The sequence below is a fragment of the Chrysochloris asiatica genome, unplaced genomic scaffold (assembly GCF_000296735.1).
Source record: "Chrysochloris asiatica unplaced genomic scaffold, ChrAsi1.0 scaffold00028, whole genome shotgun sequence".
Taxonomy (NCBI): Eukaryota; Metazoa; Chordata; class Mammalia; order Afrosoricida; family Chrysochloridae; genus Chrysochloris; species Chrysochloris asiatica.
Window position 1 is genome coordinate 5500573 of NW_006408546.1, and position 16592 is coordinate 5517164.

Below are 16592 nucleotides of genomic sequence, written 5' to 3' on the forward strand. Positions count from 1 at the left end.
TGAATTGTTGAATGTGAAACTGATGATGTGCCCTGTAAACTTTCACTCAATCCACAATAAAAACCTTAAATTAAAAAAAAAAAATTAATGTATCCAAGTTTATGTGTGTGTACGAGGACAAGTATACATACATACAAGGGAGCTTCTTTCCACTAATCTTTTTATTGTGAATTGAGTGCGGATTTATAGAACAGATCATCAATTTTATATCCATCATACATGTCATTTCATTTCAATGATTGCAATCCTCTCAGTGCAATATCACTTATCCTACTTCCTCCCTATGATTCTCCTTTCTAGTCCTTCTTCTTTCCCAACCCTTCTGAATTTTGTTGTTCTGAATTTTATCCATAGGTAAATGCTACACTTTTCATTCTGAATGGTTGATCAACCTATGGTGTACATATCTCACTAGTGCTGTACTCTCCTTCCTCCACCCCAGATCAGTTCCAGATCTGAAGGGTGACCAAGATGGAAATACACTAAATGCCCATCAATAGAAAAATGAATAAACAAATTTTGGTGTAGACAAACAATGGAATAGTATGCAACTCTAGAATAATGATGAATCTGCAAAACACCTTATAACATGTTTATATTATAATTATACTGAGTGAAATTAGTCACCAAAGGACAAATACTGAATGAGAATACTATTGTAAAAAAGTTAAGAAAAGGTTTTCATGCTAAAAATTCCATTATCTTTCTATTCCATTTGTCCATGAACTTTTTGAAGCCCCTTTTGTGTTGCGTTGTGTGTACGTGTAGGAGTCCAGGTGTGGTGTTGTGAGTTAATGTACTGGACTTTGAAAGTAGTTTGAACCATAAGTTGGTGCTTCAAGCTCACCAGCCGCTCATCAGAAATTCTATACAGGGTCGCTATGAGTCAGATCTGACTTGATGGCACCTACAACAACATATGTACATACATACGAGGGTAAGTCAAATATTATCCACACGCTGGTTATATTAAAACTTCTGTAAGTTGTACTGTCTTATTAGAGATTCCCATTCAAGGTCACTGTTGTGCAGGTGTGAATATGGACATCTGTAAATAAAGCTTGGACCAATTCTCAAAGGAAGGTAAATGTTTCTTTAAAAAATCATTATTGGTGATGAGACATAGATTCATCACTATGAGTCTGAGAGTAAACGACAGAGTATGGAATGGAAACATCCTCAATCGCTGACCAAGAAAAAGTTCAAAAGTCAATCATCAGTTGGAAAATTGATGCTTACAGTTTTCTGGGATTCTCAAGAGTCAGTACTAGAACACTATCAGGAAAAAAGGTTCAACCATTACAGTGAGATGCTCACTGAAGAGCTGAAACCTAAATTTCTGATTAAACTCAGAGGACTGCTATCTAAGGGTGTTGTGATTGTGCATGATAATGAATGCCCACACACCTCTGCCCACACTGATGACACTCTGAAAAACCTACATTCTGAGGTGAGGTGTTAAAGCATCCTCCCTATAGTCCTGATCTTGCTCCAACTGACTTTCACCTGTTTGGTCCCCTGAAATCAGGCCTTCTAGGATGAAAAATCATCACTGATGAAGAAGTGAAAACAGCTGAGAAATTGTGGCTCCCAGCTCAGCCTAAAACATTTTTTAAGCTTTTATTGTGTATTGAGTGGTAGTTTACAAGGCATAACATCGGTTTTGCAGTCAATCAATCATATTTTGTTTCATGGCAATGGTTGCAATCCCCTCCATTCACCATCAGTCAACAGTATTTGCCTCTATTCCCCACCCCCTTTTTTTTTTTGGATGTACACAAAACACACAGGAATCTATAATTGCTTAAACAACCAAAGGGTACATTTTTAAAGCCATCCTCCTGCCTTCTAGCACACAGTCTTTCTCTTTCAGTGTGTCTAGAGTCCTCAGCTGCTCTCTCCATGATATCACTTCTGCCTTTGCCTCTGGTGTCACTGTTTCTCTGGTTAGAATCCCAAGTTCTATTCATGCTCTTCTCTCTTGGTGGTTCTAGGGTTTTCTGATCCTGGAATGTAAAATTACCTACTCCACCCTTTTTGTTACACATCTTCTACCTTTACAGTTGTGACAACAGCAAATAATCATAATAACAATTATTCATTATTGAATCAAAAGAATCTTACCCCCATCTCCTTTCACCAGATCCATCTAGACAAGATAAAAAGGACTCAATGGGGATTTGCTCTGAAACTAAACTCCCTCTTGAAAACTTGTAAGCCAGCCACTTCATATCTTTATGTTGTTGTTGTTGTCAGGTGCCATTGAGTTGGAACCGACTCATAGCGACCCCATGCACAGCAGAATGAAACAATGTACGATCCTGGGCCAACCTCACAACCGCCACCACGCCATCAGTGATGTCATCTGGATGATCCATCTCTTTGGGGGTCTTCCTCTTTTTCTCTCACCCTCCACCTTACCCAGCATGACATCCTTTTCCAGCGACTGTTCTCTCCGGACAATGTGTCCAAAGTATAAGAGACAAAGTCTAGCCATCTTGGCCTCCAAGGAGCACTCTGGTTGCACTTCTTCCAAAACAGATCTATTGGTTCTTTTGGCAGTCCATGGCACTTTCAGTATTCAGTATCTTTATAGCCACCCCCATTTTATAGCCAATGTCTAAGTTGCCCGTCCCTATCAACTCTGTGTACTGAGGGGATACGCTTGATTCTTGATGTGAAGACTCCCTCCCTCTAAGTTGGTTTTTTGAGCAATTACTTCCATAAGCAAAGGTTAAGTTCATCAAATTGTAGCAATTTACACTTGCTTCTAGTATCAAACTTCTTTATCTTCCTCTTGTCTAGTGCTCATCATCAAGCCATCCAAGCTAGGTCAAATGGGTAATATCTTCACTTTGGGGCATTCTTGACACCTCCCGCTTCATATCAGCTGGACACTTCACTCTTAGCTCTAGCCCCCAGTGGCTAGGTGAGTGTCTATGGGTTCAGGAATTCCCAAGTCTCCCCAACTTTGTACCAACCAGCCCTTCCTCTTTTCTCTGGCATGTCAAGGTCAACAGGAGTCTATAAAACATGGTCGAACTCAGCCCATGTTTTCATTACTGCCTTTCTCCCTTCTTCCACTCACAAGTAGACCAATGCGGAACCAGAGAGCTTACATGCCTGTTCGTGTGTTCCCTTTCAATGTCAGTCTTGGAAGAGGGTTTGTCCTGAAGGTCCTTGATGGCTTGCCTTGATAGCTCCCAGGTGAACAGCTTGTAAAAGCCAAACAGTCTGCTTTAATTTTTTTTTTTTTTTCCTACTGGTCTGTCTTTCAAGAAGTATCTTCTGTTTCTCTAGTCACTCGGGGTTGATCTGCATGTTCTTTCAAGTGGGAATGTCCTACCTCAGAAGGTTCTGGATGGGGCTCAGAATTCCATCTAAGGCCTTATACTCTACAAAGACTCTATGTTGTTGTTGTTGTTAAGTGCTTTCGAGTCGATTCTGACCCTTAGTGACCCTGTATAGGGTTTCCATGGAGCAGCTGGTGGACTTGAACCACCAACCTTGCAGTTCAAAAGACTTTGCAGTTTGATGCATTAGCCCACAGCACCACATCAGGACTCCAATAAAACATATAAAATAAGGGAATGTGAAAACTTATTGACATGTGGACCAAGTGTATTGAAAAGCAAGGAGATTATTTCAAAAAATGATGTATTAGTCTTTTCTAAAAGTTGATTAAATTAAATTCTACAGTCAGAGTGCACATAATTTGTAAATCACCCTTGTATATTTTATACATTTAAGAACTTATTTACATATGAATTAATAAAATATTGGTTGTTGTTGTTAAGTGCCATTGAGTTGATTCCGGCCCGTAGCGACCCTGTATAGGGTTTCCAAGGAGAAGCTGGTGACTTGAACCACCGACGTTGCAGTTAAAATGACTTTGTTATTAATTATTCTGAGTGGTGGGATTAGGAGGTAACTTTTTGTGCTTTATGTTTTATTTGTCACATACTGTTGTTATTGTTGTTAAGAGTTGTGGAGTTTGTTTCCACTCAGAGCGATTCTATATTGTTGTTGTGAAGTGCTGTCAAGTTGGTTCCAACTTACAGCAATCCTATATAGGGTTTTTGAGAAGTGGCTGGTGAGTTTGTATCACCAATCTTATGAGTCAAATCGACCTCGAGGTCCAATGCTTATCCTACAGCACCACACCAGGACTCCTTGTCACACATAGGGGCATGTTTACGTATAAGATTTCTAATCATATTATGGTTATGTGATTAGAAATAATTAGAAATAAAAGGACTGTTGGCTTGAGAATTAGGAGACCTGGGGTCTAGTTACTACATTACCACTAACCAGTAACCTATGGCCGATTGTTAAAACATCCTAGTTGATACTTACTGTCAAGTCAATGCTGACTGATGGCTGCCCTTTGTGAGCAGGGTAGATATTCTCCACAGGAGTTTCAAGACTGTGACCTTTCAGAAGTAGATTACCAGGTCTGTCCCACAATGTGCCTCTGTGTGAATTCACACCGCCAACCTTTTGGTTGGTGCGCCTAACTGTTTGCAGTACCAACATTCCTTAAAGCATTCTAGTCACCCAGTTTTCTCATGGACGAAAGGGGAATTCAATTATATCATTTCCAAGTTTCCATATACCTTTGCTATTTTATAGTTCAATTGCCTACCGTGTGTGAGTCACACTATATGAGGCACTACAAAGATGGAGAAGGTGGACCTATTCTCAAGGACCTAATAATAATCATGCAGACATATCAATCAATACAGCACGAGGGAGAATTTGATGAGTGCCATGAGACATGAGTAAAGTTAAGACACCCGCATCTGGCTGGGGATGCAGAAACACTTTCACGAAAAGAGCATAATCAGTCTTATCTCTTCCACTCCCAGTTCAGCTAATTTTCTCCTCTATAATTTTCTCAATTGGCTTCCAATTTAATTCCATTAGTCGTTTGGATCATTATTAGTTTTTATTTCAATTGCCTCTGCAGTGAGTCCTGTCAGCAGCCAAAGAGTGACACAGAACTCGCTGAATTGGAATCCAAAAGAACAAATCAGAGCTCAGTTGACAAATATGTTGGCTAAACGCCGGCCTTAGTAGGAAACAGACAAAATATTTATCAACAGGATTTTAATTCTACAGTTTGATTTAAATTTCTGCTTAACTGAGTATGCGGTGTATCTAGCTGGTTAACTCTAGAATGCTAATCCAAGGGCCTTCAAAGTAACAAGACAAATATTTGTGTCAGTATTGCAGTTGCCAGCTTCAGATAATATGGCTCTTGAACACATTCAGATACTACCCTGAATCCTTGGCAGTCTTTCAAGGAGTCATTTAGTGGGTGCTTAGGACCCAGCTCTTTGGGCCTTGCCAATTAAATGCCCCCATGTCCCCAGAGTGAACACAATGTCTGGCTTAGTAGGAAATGTGCTTGGAGTTATCTATCCAGGGGTAATAATAGAACATTTCAGTCATCACTTTTCTGGGTATGGGACCAGTTGCTGCACTATCCCCTTGGGGAAATTTCTCAATGAGTGGTGTGGCTTCTATTTAACTTTTGCTTTTCACTCTGCGGTCTCTTCCTTTCTATACCCATGAACTGCTTCTCAACAGAGTTCTAACCCAACCACATCACCACTTCTCAAGGAGGAGAAATGCTGTCTGCCACTTTCTAAAACAAGCATAGCCTCTTTTCCTTTTTGAGCCTACAATCATTAGATGGAAACACTCTTGGAAAAACTGTGATGCAGGAGAAGTTGATGTTACATAGGAAGTGTCGGGGATTCCTGTTTTGATCCATGGATGGGGAGGAGAGGGTACAGTAAATCAAATTTTGGTTTAGATTCCCATAAAGAAAAAAGATTGAAGTTGTCAAGGACTTCATTCTTCTTGGATCAACTCATGGAAACAGCAGTCAAGAAATCAAATGATGTATTGCATTAGGCAAACCTGCTACAAAAGACCTTTCTGAAGTGTTGAAGAGCAAAGATGTCAGCTTAAGGACTAAGGTGTGCCTGACCCAAGCCATGGTATTTTCAACAACATCATATGCATGCGAAAGATGGACAGTGAATAAGGAAGACCATAGAAGAATTGATGCTTTTGAGTTATTATGTTGGAGGAGAATATTGAAAGTAACACGGGCTGCCAAAAGAACCAACACATCTGTGTTGGAAGAAGTGCAGACAGAGTGCTTCTTGGAGGCCAAGATGGCCAAACTTCATCTCATACTTCAGACATATTGTCAGGAGGGACTAGTCCCTGGAGAAGGATATCATGTTTGGTAAGGTGGAGAGTCAGAAAAAAGGGGAAGACCCCCAATGATATGGATTGGCCAAGTGGCAGCATCGATGGACTCAAGCGTGGCAACAATACTGAGGTTGACCCAAGATCTGGCAGTATTTCATTTTGCTGTGCATAAGATCGCTATGGGTCGGTACCAACTCAATGGTACCTAACAACAACAACAAAAGAAGTAAATGTGCCCTTCTAAATGATTATAAATTCCCCTCTTTTAACTGTCATGATGCCAATACTTTCCCAAGTAGAAAAAAGAGTATGAGATGTTTAGATGTGCATAGAAGAAGACGCAAAATTATATCACAAAGTAAGCAGAGAAGTTGTTCATCATTGTAATGATCACAGAGCAGTGCCACCCAGATTTCCCTTTGTGGAAGAACTTGCTACTCCTGAAACATGGACCCCTCTGAACCTAGGCTCTATCTAGGAGCAAACGACAACAAGAGGAGTTTCCTTGCAAGAGGGAAATGGCCTGGCAGATAAGCAAGTTATTTATACTTTGCATTAACTGCATTTAAATCCTCAATTGACTATATACACCAAAAATAATGGTGTGAACCTGGATGCCTGCTTGCTGCAAGGGAAGAGGATTTGAACTATTTACTGATGAAGATCAAAGATTACAACTTTCAGTATGGACTGGACCTCAATTTAAAGGAATCAAAAATCCTCATAAATGGACCAATAAATAACATCATGATAAATGGAAAAAAGTTGTCAAACTTTCGCTTGGGTTTGCAATCATTTTGCGTGGGTCCACAATCAACACTCGTGGAAGCAGCAGCTAAGAAATCAAATGACATATAGGCATTTGGCAAATTTGTAGCATAAGACCTCTTAAAAGTTCTTAAGCTCAAAGATGTCAATTTGAGGATGCCTGACCCAAGCCATGGTATTTTTAGTCACCTCATATGCATCTGAAAGTTGGACAGTGAAAAAGGAAGACCCTAAAATAATTTGGTGCATTTGAATTATAGTATTGGAGAAGTATATTAAAAGTGCCATGAAACACCAGAAGAACACATAAATCTGTGTTGGAAGAAGTTCAGCCAGAATGATCCTTAGAAACCAGGATGGCGGGACTTTGTCTCTCCTTGACAAGTTATCAGGAGGGGCCATTCCCTGGAAAAGTACAACGTTCTTAGTAAAATAGAAGGTCAGCAAAAAAGAGCGGAAGATTCCCCAATGAGATGGATCGACACAGTGACCGTAGCAAAAGGATCAAGTGTAATAACCAGGCTGTGTTTCATTCTATTGTGCATAGAGTTACTATGAATCAGAACTGATTTAATGTGCCAGACTGTAAAGCTGTTTGAACTGCAAGGTCAGCGGTTCAAACTCACCAGATGCTCCTTGGAAACCCTATACAGGGTTGCTATGGGTCGGAACCGACTTGATGGCACTTAACAACAACAACCAACAACAACAACCTAGATGGGACTGTTGTCAATTAGAAGTGACAAAGTTAGCTCCAGCAGCCAAGTTTAAGCATTTCATCCCCTTATTTTACCACTAAGCAGAAATGAGAGCAAGCTATGTTCTGCTGTAGAAAAGCAAAATCACATTTATACACACACATTTGAGTTGTTACTGAAAATGTTACATCATTTATGTATCTTTAGGAGTCCTGGTGTGGTGCTGTAGGATAAGCACTGGGATGATAATCATAAGGCTGGCAGTTTGAACCCACCAGCTGCTCCTCGGAAATTCTATAAAAGGCTGCTCTGAATCAGAACTGACTTGAAAGCACTTAACACCACCACCACATTTCTTTAAAAGTAAACATGGAAAGATGAGCGTCCTTGGGTAGAATCAACTGTTAATGTGCTCATCTACTATCCAAAAAGCTACTGGTGTGAGTCCACGCAGAGGCACCTTGGAAGAAAGGTCTGGTGATCTACTTGATTCTTGTTGGGTTTCTCTTATATTCATTAATAGAACAATAGAGATGGCTGAGTGGTTAAAGGGTTGAAAACCCTATGAGAAATAGTCCCATCTGACACAATGAGTTATCTTGAGTCAAAATCAACTTGCTGTCAAATTATTTTTATGAAAAGAACCAGGGACTACCCATTGGTCGAACAACACATGACAAATACAAAACCCAAACTCAATGAACTCAATCCTACACTAAGAAAGGCCCAATCTCACTCATTCCACCAACATGAAACAGTACCTTGATATGCCTTTAACCTCTCAGCATCTCTATTTTTCTATTGACAAATATAAGAGAAATCCAGTAAGAATCATCATAAAGCATATGGATAAAATGCTTGATTACAATACTTAAAGTCAGAGAAAAACCTACTTTAATGCCACCATGCCCATTTCCCAGACCACATCTGATTTGACTCTGGATAGACTGCTGGAACGAAAGGCAGGGGACGGAGGAGAACAGTTGCTGGTAGAAATTAAAAGAATTTGCAAATTAGTTATACTGAAACTGAGTGGGACAGGGCTTGCTATTTGAATTATGCATGCTTCTATTTACCAAATCCATTTCTCCCCATATACATTACAGGAGTTGTCATCTCTTATTTACACATTTCAGGGTACACTGCTCAAACACAGAGGGCAAAGCGATATGGCGCACACAGAAAAGGGAGTGTTTACATTCGAAGTATGAGTATTTATTAATCAATCCAACACATTTTTAGATACATTTTAAAAAGATGAAGTAATGTGTGCTGACAATATTCATGGTGGAAAGGGGCAGCAGAAAGAAAAAAAAAAACACAGCAGACTGTGTGGACAGGTTAACTCTTTCTAAACTGTTGCTGTTAAGTGCCGCTGACTCGATTCCAGCTCATAGTGACCCTTTATAGGGTTTCCAAGAAGTGGTTGGTGAGTTTGAACCATCGACCTTGTGGTTCAAACCAACCTTGAGATCAAGTGCTTATCCTATGGTGCTACTGATTTTGCAGTAGTTCTGATGATTTGATTTCTTTGAGCCTTACTTCCCTTGTGTGCGAAATGAGGTTAACAAGAGCTCCTTTGTGAGAATTCATTGATGCACAGAACACAAAGCACTTGGCCTAGAAGTCTGGCACATTTTTTCCAAGGTTGCAGGTTTGATCCCCCATCCGGGATTGGGACAGAGGGTTGAGGGGACTTTCTGCCATGAAGCCTGGACAAATAGCATGGATTCATTTTTACTTGATATGACAGGGCTACGATACAGGACTATGGTACAGAAGCATGTGCGTTGGATAGGGCAGGGTTTGCCATGGAAGAAGTCACTGGGTGCTGCAAACAGTTAAAGTGATCAACTATTAACAAAAAGGTTTGGGATTCGAGTCGACCCAGAGGTGCTCCTGGAGAAAGACCTGCAGATTGACTTGTGAAAAATTAGCGATTGAAAACTCTGTGGAGCACAGTTACACTGTGCCATATATGGCGTCAACAAGAGTTGGAACTGACTTTATGGCAAATTGTTTTTAAGACATGTAAAGGATAGGGAAGCGAGGGGGCAGATAAGAAACATAAAGACGTAGGGGGAAATTAGTTAAAAGCAAGCTTTCTTTTCCCCTGTATTTTCTTATCTTTAGTTACTACTTCTGCACACATCCCTGTCTCCATCTCCTATCTTGGCCCCACTCTGTGCGTACTCTCTAAGGTCTCTCTGACATTTTTCTTGACTCCCACAGAAAGATAAAAGCAACTCTTTCCTCTATAAATGATCCCAAGACTCTCTGAGCTGGGATCTCTTTGTTTATTTCAAGTCTCTTTTATCCACCAGACTGTGAGCTCCTTGAAATTTAGTTCATAATGTAATAATGATGTGTTAACATGTTCTGGATGTTTACTATAGGATAGGAACATAGTTTTAATAGTTATTACCTCATATAATATTCACAGCCCTATGTTTAGGTACTACTGTTACTATTAAGTACCATCAAGTCACTTCCAATTCATAGTGACCTTGTATAGGGTTTCCAAGAAGCAGTGGTGAGTTCAAACCACCGACCTTGTGTTCAAACTGACCTTGTAGTCCAGTGCTTACTCTAAAGCATCACACCAGGACTCCGTAGGTACTACTATTGACTCCTTTTTCCAGATAAGTTCATGGCAGCTTCAAAATGTGTCACCATCACGTTGATTCCAGCACATAGTGTCCCTACTGGACAGAGCACAACTGCCCCATTGAGTTTCTCAGACTGTAATCTTTATGGAAGCTGACAGTGACATCTTTCTCCTATAGTGGATGTAAACACTGGACTGACCTTTCAGTCAGCAGCAAAGTATTTTAGCCATTGCACTGTCAAAATGCTAATGGAAGGTTAGAAAGACTGGTGATGGTGGTGGTGTGTTGTGGAGTAGGTTCTGACTCATAGCAGTTTCTGAGGCTGTAATTCTATATGGGAGCAGAAAGCCTCATTTTTCTCCCATGGAACAGCTGGTAGTTTCGAACTGCTAACCTTGAGGCTAGCAGCCCACTTCGTGACCACTACGCTACCAGAGCTCCATATGAATTGAAAGTCATAAAGCTATGAAGGGACAGAATGGGAATTTGAATTCAGGTTGACAACTCAGGAGTCTAAACTCTGAAGGATTATGCTGTGATATCCACACCTTATGACTCTAACCAGAGTAGATTCTCACACGATGCCTAGCAGATAAACTCACTGCATCTAGTCAATGCTGACTCATAGTGATCCGACAGGATAGAGTAGAACTGCCCCATAGGGTTTCCGAGACTGTAAATCTTTATGGGAGTACACAGTCTCATTTTTCTCCCTTGGAGCAGTTGGTGGGTTTGAACTGCTGACTTTGCGGTTATTAGTCCAGCTCATAACCCACAGAACCATTAGGTAGATTCTAAATTCATATTGGTTGTTTGATTTCAAACTTGAGTGTATAGAGCAAAGTTAACATGGAATGCATAGTTACTTTCTCTCACATTTAAATTTTTTAATCGCAGAACTTTGGAGTTTTGGTGTGGTGCTGTAGGATAAGCACCAGACTGCAAGGTGGGTTAGAACTGCAAGGTCAGTGGTTCAAACTCACCAATCACTCCTCGGAAACGTTATGCAGGGTCACTATAAGTCATAACCAACTTGATAGCACTATAACAATAATACACATAATGGAGCCATGGTGGTGCAGTGTTTAAAGTGCTCAACTGCTAGTAGGAAGGTCAGTAGTTCAAACTCACTAGCTGCTCCATGGGAGAACGATGTGGCAGTCCGCTTCTGTAAAATTTACAGGCTTGGAAATGTCATGGGGCAGTTGGACTTTCTCCTATGGGATTGCTATGAGTTGGAATCTACTCGACACCAGTGGATTTGTGTTTTGGGTTTATTCATATCATTATGCATATTTGTGGCAGCCTCAACTTTCTTCTTTCTCTTTTCAAGTTCTTCAGAAATGGCTCACTCATGGCACTAAAGCCTGTATTATACAAGTCAACACTCCTGAAAAAGTTAAGATTCCCATGAGCTATGAGTTTTACTTCGTCTGCTTCTCCCAGTTTACATTTTAACTAATAATAATTGTTCTTATAACTGGTTTTTTCACACTACATTTCAATATCAGGGGAGGAAACATCTAAAAACAACAACAAAATAGGATCTTGCATGCTTTGATTCTACTTACATATTTTCACATTTTTACAATTCTTAAATGTTTATAGACTAATTTTTCTTTATTTTATACGTATTTATATAATATTCAAGGTGCTCTGGTAGCGTACTGGTTATAAATTGGGCTGCTAACCTCAAGGTCGGCAGTTTGAAACTACCAGCTGTTCGGCAGGAGAAAGATGAGGCTTTCTGCTCCTGTAAAGATTTATAGCCTCGGAAACCCTGTTCAGGATCACTATGAGTCAGAACTGACTTCACGGTACTTAACAGCAACATAATAATATTTACATGCCATCTTGTATAATTTTGGAGTCTTGGTATGGCACTGCACTGGACTTCAGGGTTGGTTTGAACGGCAAGGTTGGTGGTTTGAGCAACTCACCAGCTAGCTGCTCCTCGGAAACCGTATACAGAGTTGGTTATGAGTTGGAATCGACTGTATGGAACTTAACAACAATTTATAAATAAAAAATTTAATTGCAATGAGTTGATGACTGAATCTACATGATCTTTTACTGAAATGTGATAATGCTTTTTGGTTTGCATTCTTCTTCCTTAGTTCTGGAAAGCTAGCTAGAATTAAATGAAGTAATTGAAGGCTGAATATGAAGACAGCATATTAAGAAGGTTGACAGCATGAGTGTTGGAACTAGGCTGCCTAAATTCTCATTTGTATGAATCATGAAATTTTAGGGAAAGCACTTAACCATTTTGTGACTATTTTTTATATGTAAAATGGGGGAAATGTGGGAGGGAGGGGAGGAGACTCATAGCTCAGCTTCTGTTAAGGGTGATAAAAAATTTTAGAGATAGACAATGGTGGTTGCACAACCAGATCAGTACAATGCTACTGAATTGTACATGTGAAGAATATTGAGATAACAAGTATAACGTTATGTGTGTATACAAGGGGCCTTCAAAAAGTTTGTGGGACGATATAATTAAACGATAACGGAGTTTTCCCATGAACTTTTTGAAGGCCCCCTGTATTAACAATTCAAAAATATAAAGCAACAACACAGCCCACGATGAAAAAATGTGAAAGAAAAAATTCAGGTAGATGGGTTTGTGGGGGATTGCTGCTAACTTATTACATCAGTTAAGAATATTATATGCTTAAGGAGTAAGGGGAGTACTGGTGTGGCACTGTGGAATAAAGCACTGGACCACAAGCTCAGTTTAAACCACAAGGTCCGTGGTTCAAACTCACTAGTTACTCCTTGAAAGCCTTATACAGGGTCGCTATGAGTCGGAACCAACTCGTTGGCACTAAAAAACAACAACAAAGCAGTAAGGAGAGAAGAAACCAGCACATTCCAGAGGATCTGTGCTAAGCAAATGCTTGTTGGAGTCCAGATATTGTACTGGATGTTCTTGTATGTGCTACATACTTGAAAGTGAATATTTACTTACAAATGCTAAGGACTCCTCAGTTATTTACATATGTTACAGGGTCACTATGCATCGTAACCACTATGCTACCAGAGCTCCTTGGATAAAGGTAATGAGTGTGATTAATAATAGAAATAGTTACTGAAGGGATGGCAAAAATAGAGTCCTGGTGTGGCACTGCGGTATAATGCACTGGATTGCACAGTTGGTTTGAACCACGAGGTTGCAGTTCAAATTCACCAGCTACTCCTTGAGAACCCTATACAGGGTCACGATGAATCAGAACTGACTCAAAGGCATTTAACAACAGCAACACCACCATGAACTCAGACCTACACATTAAAGAACTAGTGACCTACTTTTTTTTTTTTTAGTTACCTACTTTTGTGCTTGGTTTAGACCCTGGTAGGGAAGTAAGAAAGTACTCGTATTTCCTTACTTCTTCCACACTGGTGAATGGCTTCAGATGGCATGCTGCCATGGAGATTCTCAATTAAGTTCTGTAAGATTTAAAGTGTGTGAAAAACCCTTCCAGAGCTGACAGTCTCTCTCAATATTTGGGGAAGGGGGTGTTGCAGGTTGTGGATTTTCTTTTTCTGTGCTTTCTGAGGCATTGCAGCATGAAGTTACTATTAGCTAAGTGCCATTTTGGTGTTGGCAAAGAATACTGAACACACCATGAACTGCCAAAAGAATGGGTAAATCTGTCTTGGAAGAAGTACAATCAGCATGCACCATAGAAGCAAATATTTTCTGGAGAGATTTCATCTTTCGGTACTTTGAACATGCTATCTGGAGGTACCAGTTCTCAGAGAAGAGCATCATGCTTGATTAAATAAAGGGTCACTGAAAAAGATGAAGACCTTTTTTGGGATGGATTGACACAGTGGCTGCATTAGTGGGTTTGAACATAGCAATGACTGTATGAATGGTGCAGGGCAGTGTTGTGTTACTGGTGTGGTGAAAAGCATGTAAAGCCATTCACTACAGATTAGTAAGTAAGCACAAGCAAGCCCATGGCTCACCTTGCTTACTGGGCACTCTGTCATCCCTGCCAGGGACTGTAATTTGAAAAGAGACTTCGATTCTATAGGACGATGTTGTGGGGTTAGGAAAGAGACAGATGCCAGTCATATCTAGAAGCAGAATATTTGATGTGGTGAAAAAAAAATTGTTCACTATGATTAATAAGTATGCACAAGTAAGCCTGTGCTTGCCTTGCTTATTGGGTCCTTGGCCCCTGACTCTCTCTGGGATACTTGTCTTCTCATCACTAGCTCCTCACAGGTGTCTCTCTACTCATCCCTCTTCTGGATGCTGGTACCTCAAGGCTTCGTTTCATCTTCCCTCCATGGTTGTGCTCTGTTAGCCATCTGTGTTGGACTGCGCTCACCACTGTTATTTTCGCCCAGTGTCCATTTTGTCTTGTTATAAATTTCATATCTGCCCTGTGTCTCTCTGTCTCTCCTCCAATCAAGATGCAAATTCGCTTTATTTCATTTTTAGTCATAGCTAAGTCTTGAAAGTGTTCACAAGGATTTAGCTCCCTGCAATCCTGGGCACACTCAAGTATAACTGAATACACTGCCAGCCTTGTTTACTCAGAAAATAATTCAAGTTATTTTCTGACTTGACTTGAAAGAGACTCAATGGTCAGCAGGTGCTAAATTCAAGGTTGCTGCTAATCAGGTGTTAAAATGTCAAAACAATAGGATTTCACTGAAATCACATAGAGCTGGAGTTTGTCCAGGTGGGTACAATGAGGGTTACCAGGTAGCACAAGAATATGGAGATTAATGGCCAACTTTAGAGACCTAATTATTTTTAAAATGCCACTATTTTGGGAGGCACCTGCAGCAGGTAAGCTATTAGAGAACCGGCAAGAAGGAAAATATATAGTTTAGCCTGATTGTTGAAGACTACTTGGTATATATTAACAAGAATAAAGGAGAAAATTAAAATGTCTCATTTGTTCATAAGTCAGAAGCATACAGTATAGACATGTTAGTACATGTAACTTTGTGCATTTACATAATAGTATAAATATTTTTCACAGTTACAGAAATGAGTCCATATTGCCCCTACAATTGTGCATTATTTTTTCAAAAAAACAGTATTATTTCATGATCCATACCAGTGAATATGGTTTAAAAATTTTATTGTTAGTGACTACTAAATGCACTAGACTGCAAAGTAAGTCTGAACTGCAAGGTTGGTGGTTCAAGTTCACCAGCTGATTCTCAGAAACCTGTTACAGGGTCACTATGATTCGACAGCACTTATCCACAACCATAATTTATGTAATCACATGCTTATTGTTATACGTACAGGTTGTTTTCATACTTTTACTATTATAAATTACTATTATAATTTACTATTATAGAACAATTACCTATACACATTCAGATTTATATATTCATTAGTTCCTATTTCCAGTAAACATAAGCTGTTTAGTGCATCCCTCCCTCACAGCCTCAACAATACTGGATAATTTTTTAAAACCTAAGCAATCATTATAATTGAAAAATTGTACCTTCTTTTAATTCACACTTATTTGATTACTGTTGTTGTTGTTAAGTGCCATTGAGTCTATTCTGACCCCTAACGACCCTGTATAGGGTTTCTGAGGAGCAGCTGATGAGCTTGAACCACCGATCTTGCAGTTCAAATGGCTTCGCAGACTGACGTTATTAACTCACAGCGCCACACCAGGACTCCAGGGTAGAATTTTAAAATGTGTTTGTTATTGTTGTTAAGTGCAATCTAGTCAGTTGTGACTCACAGTGACCGTGTATAGGGTTTCCAAGTAGTGGCTGGTAGGTATGAACCACCAACTTTATCATTCGCAGTCCACTGCTTATCTTACAGCATCACACTAGTCATTTAAGACTCTTAGAGTTATCTGCTCTGAACCTGTACATATGTATCCACAGGATGTGAGAATATTTAAAGCACAGATTTATGTCAGAGCTGTTAATTCCAGCAAAGCAAAGAAGTATGTATGTCAGAGCCCTTAACTGTATGTATGTCAGAACACTTAATTCTAGTAAAGCAAAGTTAAAAGTATTGGAGGTAGTTTACAGAGTCTTTACAAAAGCTTAAAAAGCAACCTAGAGCCTAAGGATCAAGGAATAATGACCAACAGAATCTTCCCCCAGCAAAAAAGAGCTTCTAGTCCATTGCATCTTGTTTCACTAGCTCTTGAACCAGTGTCCAGCACTAGCAGGACCAATTTACAGAATCTGAGATATAGTGGGCAGGAAGAGCTTTCTGCCTGTTCTAAAACTCATAAAATGGAGATTTTCCAAATACAGAAAGGGACTGGAGGCTAGGCAATTG

At 39.8% G+C, this 16592-nt stretch overlaps 1 protein-coding gene across 3 annotated transcripts in view; it reads right to left on the bottom strand.

Moving 5' to 3' along the window:
- CPNE4 (copine IV) overlaps positions 1-16592 on the bottom strand; it is an 853737-nt gene that overhangs the window by 520429 nt on the left and 316716 nt on the right. The window lies entirely within an intron of this gene.